Source organism: Pipistrellus hanaki (genome assembly GCF_964339955.1).
Source record: "Pipistrellus hanaki genome assembly, chromosome: 2".
Lineage (NCBI taxonomy): Eukaryota > Metazoa > Chordata > Mammalia > Chiroptera > Vespertilionidae > Pipistrellus > Pipistrellus hanaki.
This window is the reverse complement of record NC_140504.1, coordinates 55,966,637-55,973,805: the sequence shown is the minus strand read 5'-3', so window position 1 is coordinate 55,973,805 and position 7,169 is coordinate 55,966,637. Positions and strand designations below refer to the sequence as shown.

The 7,169-nt window shown below is 42.4% G+C and overlaps 1 protein-coding gene across 2 annotated transcripts in view; it reads left to right on the top strand.

The window, feature by feature from the left end:
* Positions 1-5,136: 5,136 nt before the first annotated feature.
* UPK1B (uroplakin 1B) overlaps positions 5,137-7,169 on the top strand; it is a 30,873-nt gene continuing 28,840 nt past the window's right edge. The window contains exon 1 of one of the 2 annotated variants that reach the window (XM_084871746.1): positions 5,137-5,270. The gene's annotated coding sequence lies outside the window, so the exon portion shown is untranslated. The remainder of the gene's footprint in view (positions 5,271-7,169) is intronic. The other variant, XM_084871747.1, reaches the window with a different exon arrangement.

The window sequence follows — 7,169 nt, the reverse complement described above, 5'->3', positions numbered from 1 at the left end:
CCAGAAGAAGAGAGAGAGCAAGATACTGAAAACCTACTTGAAGAAATAATGACAGAAAACTTCCCCCATCTGATAGAAGAAATAGGCTTACAAATCCAGGAAGCACTGAGAACCCCAAACAAAAGGAATCCAAAGAAGACCACACCAAGACATATCATATTTAAAGTGCCAAGAGCAAAAAACAAAGAGAGAATCTTAAAAGCAGCAAGAGAAAAAGTTAGTTACCTACAAGGGAGCACCCATATGATTGTCAGATGATTTCTCAACAGAAACTATGCAGGCCAGACGGGATTGGCAAGAAATATTCAAAGTGATGAATAGCAAGAAACTACAACCAAGATTACTCTACTCAGCAAAGCTATCATTCAGAATTGAAGGTCGGATAAAGAACTTCACAGATAAGAAAAAGCTAAAGGAGTTTATCACCACTAAAGTAGTATTATATGAAATGCTGAAAGGTATTCTATAAGAAGGGGAAGAAGAAAAAGGTAAAGATAAAAATTATGAACAACAAATGCATATCTGTCAACAAGTGAATCTAAAAATCAAGTGAATAAAAAATCTGATTAACAGAATAAACTGGTGAATATAATAGAATCAGGGACATAGAAAGGGAGTGGACTAAAAATTCTCAAGGGGAAAGGGGTGTGGGGGTGTGGGAAGACACTGGACAAAAATCATACTCCTATGGATGAGGACATGATGGGGGGTAAGGGCAGAGGGTGGGAATGAGGTGGAGGGGAGCCATGGGGGGGGGGGGAAAGAGGAACAATTATAATAATCTGAAAAATAAAGATTTATTTTTTTTAAGAAAAAGAATGGAGGCAAGATTGAATTTGGTTGAAGTTGTCAGTTGTTTTGTTTTTGTTTTTGTTTTGTTTTTTGTTTTTGTTTTATCTGGAGTGTCCAACAGATAAAAACAAATCAGTTGATTAGGGAAAGTAAGATCATTAAGATCATTCCAAATATTGAGACCAGAGATCCTGATTTGTGTTGGAACCTCTTACACCTGACAGGTACACAATTGTGCACAACATTCTCAACAATATCTCTCTGATATACACAACTATCATAGACTTGCCCCTTAATATTGGACATCGAAGATATTAATAGAGCCCTTTCTCAACTGGGTGGAAAATTGGCCTAATTGGTTATTTTATTGGAATATAGTTATTCCATATAATAATTCCATTTAATGACCATATATGATTATGAAAATGGGCTAAAGTCCCTTTTAAGTGTAAGAGTCTATTAATACTGCCATCTCCCTTTCCTGGGAGAGGGCTAGCCTTGCTTTCAGATGTCCTCTTTTGATGACCATAATCTAAAAATATTAACCAAGAACTGAAGCGGATATGAGAATGCTAATGAATATTGAACTAAAGGATCGCTGAGTAAGAGAGAGGGTCCAGGAAAGATGAAACAACCTGAATTTGCACATTTCAGTAAAATTTGCAGAGTCAAAACCTGCTGGAGAAAAAGCAGTTTTCAGAGGCACCAGAGAGCTATGTGGACCTGGAACACTTCAGGAACGTGATTTTCAGATTCGGCTCAGTGGCTTTTAATATGGAAGCTGAGCTTTAATACAATTTAGACTCAAGAGTTACGCTGGTTGTCTAACTACACTCCCAGAATACAGCTTAGTAGTTGAGTGTAGGCTGTGAGGCCAGAATGACCCAGGTTTTTTTTGTTTTGTTTTGTTTTTTTAATATATTTTATTGATTCTTTACAGAGAGGAAGAGAGAGGAGTAGAGTGTTAGAAACATCGATGAGAGAGTCATCGATTAGCTGCCTCCTGCACACCCCCTACTGGGGATGTGCCCACAACTAAAGTACATGCCCTTGACCGGAATCGAACCTGGGACCTTTCAGTCCACAGGCTGACGCTCTATCCACTGAGCCAAACCTGTTTCGGCCGACACAAGTCTTTACCTATAAATAGCTCCATGACCATGGATAAGTTAGCCTCCTCAACCTCCAGCTTCCTCATCTGTAAGATGGGGCTTAATAATAGTATGTAATTCACAGGGCTATTGTGAAGGGTAAATCTGACACTGCCTGGGTCTTTTAGAAAGTACTAAAAACATGGTAAGCAACATCATGGTTTGAGAATCCTATTTTTTTTCTGGAAGCTGATGATTAAAGCAAAATGGATTGTGTAAACCACACTTCTAGTTCGAAGAACTTTTAGATGTGGGACTGTCTCTTTTCCACTCAGGCAACAATACAACCTTTTCCCTTTTCATAAAACAAACAAACAAAACACTAGTGGATTTTAAGTGAAGGGTCTGCTTAGGGAGTGCAGTGTTTATGAATAGAAATATTCCAGTGGTTCCTTGTCCCAGAGACGAGAGAGAAAAGCCCACGAGGGTTGGAAAGTTGAAAGTATGTACAAGATCAACATCCTGTGGCCCAGTCAGAAATCACATTAGTCACCAGGCCAGTTAAATTGTCTTGGAACAACCACAGAGAAGGACAGCTTTGGAGGGTGATGGTGCGATGGTATGGCCAGGCAGAGAGGGGACAAGTATGCCTTCCTTTAGTTCCAGGTTCCTGAAATGGACTGAAGACGAATTCAGCTTGAGAACTGGGGTCTAAGAGGGTGGATAAACTGGCTGCAAACCAATGAAGGGGCAGAGCACCTTCTGGGGTTTAGGAGAGCTGGCCGGTGATAGTGAGAACTCTCATCAGCCAGACCTGCACTCCACCCCCTTCTACACCGAGGCTGCTGGTGGTGAGCCAAACGGTGGAGGTGTTGATGACCAACAGGAAGACACAGCAGCCTGTCCCAGGCCAGTCACATAAAATGGCATCACTTCACTCTCACAGTGTATTCAGGAAATTGGGGAGGGTGGTTTTTTTGTGTTTTTTTTTTGAGAATACCACCTCCCTTAATCCATCCTTGCCTCCTGAACCACTGGAGTCTCACATCTAAATTGCAGTAATAGGAAGCAAATATCTAAGTCTTTCTAACTGAGCGGAGATTCCTCGTCATGAGAATTGAGACATGAACTTTGGAATGGAGTTAAGAAGTGGTTAAGGAAAAGAAGAGATTAGCAGAACACAATTAGAAAGCAATTGTTGGAAGAATAAACCAATCATATTTACATGTAAAGGACCTGAAATTCCTCCTCTAACCACTTGCAGTTATTATCTGAAAAGTCATCTTCCCTTCCCAAGCTAGTTTCTTGTTGTGTGTTTTGTGTTCACATTATCTGTTTTGAAAAGGTTCGTGTTTCTTTTCTCCCCACATAGTTCTGGTAACAGAACAAAAAGTCTAAGATGTAAATGGAGACGTTATGTCCTTGTTTGCTTTCTTGCTACTTTACCACAAAGATTTCCAAGCGTATGTTTTAAGTAACTTACATATTTCCTTTTTATCATTGTAATATATCAATAGATCCTTTGTAAACACAGGAACTACAAAACAAAAAGAAAAGCCATCCACATCACATTCTCCAGATATAAATAACCTTGTTAACATTTCCGTTCTTCCTAACTTTTTCATTCATTTACACATAAGTACACTTTAAAAAAAAATAAAAGTGTATCGATTATACAAACTATTTTGCAACCTGCTTTTTTCACTCTTAGCACTTAGAGGAGTGTTCGGTATATCATAAGTTTTCAATAAATATTTGTTGAATAAATGAGTGCACATATTTTCTTCCATTAAACATATGTCTGTGGTATCTTTTTTCATCACAATTGCACAGAATTCCGTTGTATGCATCATCATGTTGTGTTTGACCTGGTCCTGGAGAGCTGAGGAGGAACAAGGCCTGTGATGGACACACAGCCCTGCGCAGCCCCCTCAGCGGGAATGTGCTGCCCAGGTGCTGAAACACCAGCAGCCCCAACCTCCACTGTCAGCGCCCTCCGGGGATTGCCTCAGTCAGAGTCCCCCTCCCAGGGCCACCCCTAAATGAAGACTGAGCACAGAGAGGCACGATGCAGAAGAGCTGCAGCAGTTTCCTGGGGTTCAGAGAGGGGTGCAGCCTGAGCCTGTCCCACCTGCATGGCAGCTGGACTGCCCTCTCTGCCCAATGCCAGTTCTCCCCTCTCCTTTCCATGGGAGTTTAATCCCAAATAAATAGACTGCACACTAAACTCTGTCTCAGAGTTGGCTTCCTGAAATATCCAACCTGTTACAGAGAGGGTCCTGACCCATGAGAAATCCCAAATCTATGGATTAAAGCACTCTGTAAATTCTAACATCACTGCCATTACCCACTGCTGAGCCAGGCAAAATAAACATGCGTGTGTACCATGATATGTTATGCAGCCACTAAAAGAAATGTGGTTTCGCCAGGCCAGCATGGCTTAGTGGTTGAGTGTCAACCTATGAACCAGGAGGTCATGGTTCGATTCCCAGTCGGCATATGCTTGGGTTGTGGGCTGGATCCCCATTGTGGGGCATACAGGAGGCAACCAATCAATGATTCTCTCTCATTATTGATGTTTCCATCTCTTTCTCTCCCTTCCTCTCTGAAATCAATAAAAATACATTTTTTAAAAAAGGTAGGGGTTTTCGTTCAAATATTGTTGGTGCTATGTATAGGCACAGTGGGTCCAGAGAAAGGTGGGAGGGGAGGGAACAGGTGGGAGGAATTAACATTATCGAATAATTAATTGAGCACTCTCTCTGTGCCTAAATTTCTCCCAGTCTTTTGATTCCCAGATCTCTTGCCCCTCAGTCTTTGGGCTGCCTCAGTGTGAGCATTACTTGGGCAATGACTATCCCCATAAACATAGCATATGTGAGTTACAAAAGCCAAACTCGATGTGATCCTAGACAGATACATGTGAGCACACCTGACTGTGAGCAGTCAGAGCAACAGATAGGCCTTTTAATGCACCGAAAACAGAATAAAGGATCAAATCACACTAATAAAAACAAATCAAACCAACATAAAAACAAAAGTCCTGAGAGGTGTTTGAGGGAAGCCGGGACCCGGGGAGGGTGCAGAGGAGGGATGTGCTGAGCCCTGTGCTCTCCTAAGTCAGAATCACACATTCCAAAGCAGCAGACAGACATCTACTGACAGGACACTTCCTGTTACTTTCCAACTTCCCACCTGGAGGCAGGCTCAGGCCGCATCAGGCTCAGCCCATGTGAGATGCCTCCTCCCAATCACAGACCATCCTTCCCTGGCCCTGAAGGTTCAAAGAATTGCTGTTGGGTTTTAAAGCGCCTGCGGCCAGCTGGGCTTGCAGACTGGGCCAGCACAGCACCCGGAGGAAGAGGCGGCGAGGGCGGCGAGGGCACCGTGAGTAAAATATCAATAACTTCACTTTGCAGGGAAGGCAGCTGGGCTCTCTGTGTCTGGGCTGCTTTCTCAGGAGGGCAGCCAGCAGTCTGGAAAGGGAGGAGTTAATTTGCTGGGGTTTTTTTTGTTTTTTGGGTTGGTTTTTTTTGTAATTTAGAACATTGTGACTGTTCTGTTCCCTTTACTTTCAACTATACAAATTGCTTTCTGGAACCCTTTGGGTATTGCCCAGGGCTCAGAACTAAGATTAAACTTCTTCCGGGGCTGTTATCCCTCCACCCTGATTTCTACCTCAAACGTCCTCACAGAAAGACTAAGGAAAATCCAAGAACCCTGGGAGAAGCGGTATCTCTGGGTTAAAGCTCAGACAGACACCTTTGTGGACCCCCGTTTCCTCGTGGAGTCAGAAGAGGAAAAGAACCTCTCAGGAAACTGCTCATGTTCTGAATAATCAGCCCCTTAGCCTGGCAGAGACAGTGTTCTGGTCTCCTTGTCAGAAATCATTTGGCTCTGCCCACTCGGAATGGGGTCTGTGAAATAACTTCCTCGGGTTTCTTCTCCACAAACAATTCTGTTTAATAAATGTGTCCTTTGAAATATGCCAACAAATTTGCTTTATCTATGCAATGTCATTTATATTCTTCCTTAATTAGTTGATCCACAAGAATCTACAGGTCCTAAATATACAGGGTGGGGCAAAAGTGGGTTTACAGTTGCTTCTATGGAAAAGAATACAATAATGAGTAAATAATAATAATAATAGGATAAACTCTTGGGTTTCGTGTACTCACAACTATGAACCCACTTTTGTCCCACCACTACTGGGCACTTGCGATGTGGCTAGCCCAGATAAAGACCTGAATTCTTATTTATTGAAATCCTTTGAATTTTAGTAGCTACTTGTTGCTACAAGGTACCATTTTGGTGAGAGCAGGTTTAGAGTTTTAAAGGAGAAAAACAAAGGTGCTGTGATCTGTGGACGTCTTGGCCGGGAACAAGCACCTCTTTTCACCATTCCCAGGGACTCATCCCACCCTACACTGAATAGACCAGCGATTGAGAGCAAACCTCCACACCCGTTTTTAGTCTCGCCTCTAAGTCATAACCACTGTCTCTTGTTCCTGGTTTCAGACTCCGGGCTAAAGCAACAACACATTGTGTTTCTCGCTTTCCTACCTCTCCTTTTATTTTCTTTTGTTAATCCAAATTTCTCTCGTATGAAATAGAGTTTGAGGTGTGGTCGGTATTATTTGGTCCAATAAACTTAGGTGAGGACAAGAGGTAATGAATTTGGGAAAAGAAAAAAATGACCTCACTCGTGGTGGGTGAGTCTCTCTCATTCTTTGAAAATTGATTTGTGTAGTGAGTAATCAATGGTTTTTAGACCTTTTCAATGTGTCTGGAAACATCAACGCTATGGATATGAATAATATAACAACTGAATGAAGTCACAAGAAGAAAAAAAAGAAAGAAATAAAACTACAGCCTATGGGGAAAAAACCTCTACTCCTCAGAACAAAAAAACTCCCTGGTTGTTGAATAATTAAAAATAGAGCATCTTGGTGCCAGGCCACCAGGCAGTTTCCTATAGATTTGGGTTCACCAGGAACTATTCCTTATGTGGAAAACATTTTGAGATGAGCTGCATGCTTGCACTAGGGGGCAATGTCATTTCTGAAGTGGACAGCTGCTACTATGCCCTCTGTCCTCTACCAATCCCACCTCTAAAAATTTGCCCCATCCCTGCCCAACCAGTGTGGCTCAGTAGCTGAGCATTGACCCCACCAGGAGGTCACAGTTCAATTCCTGGACGGGGCACATGCTCGGGTTGCGGGCTCAGTCCCCAGTTCGGGGAGTGCAGAGGGCAGCCAATCAGTGATTCTCTCTCATTATCAATCT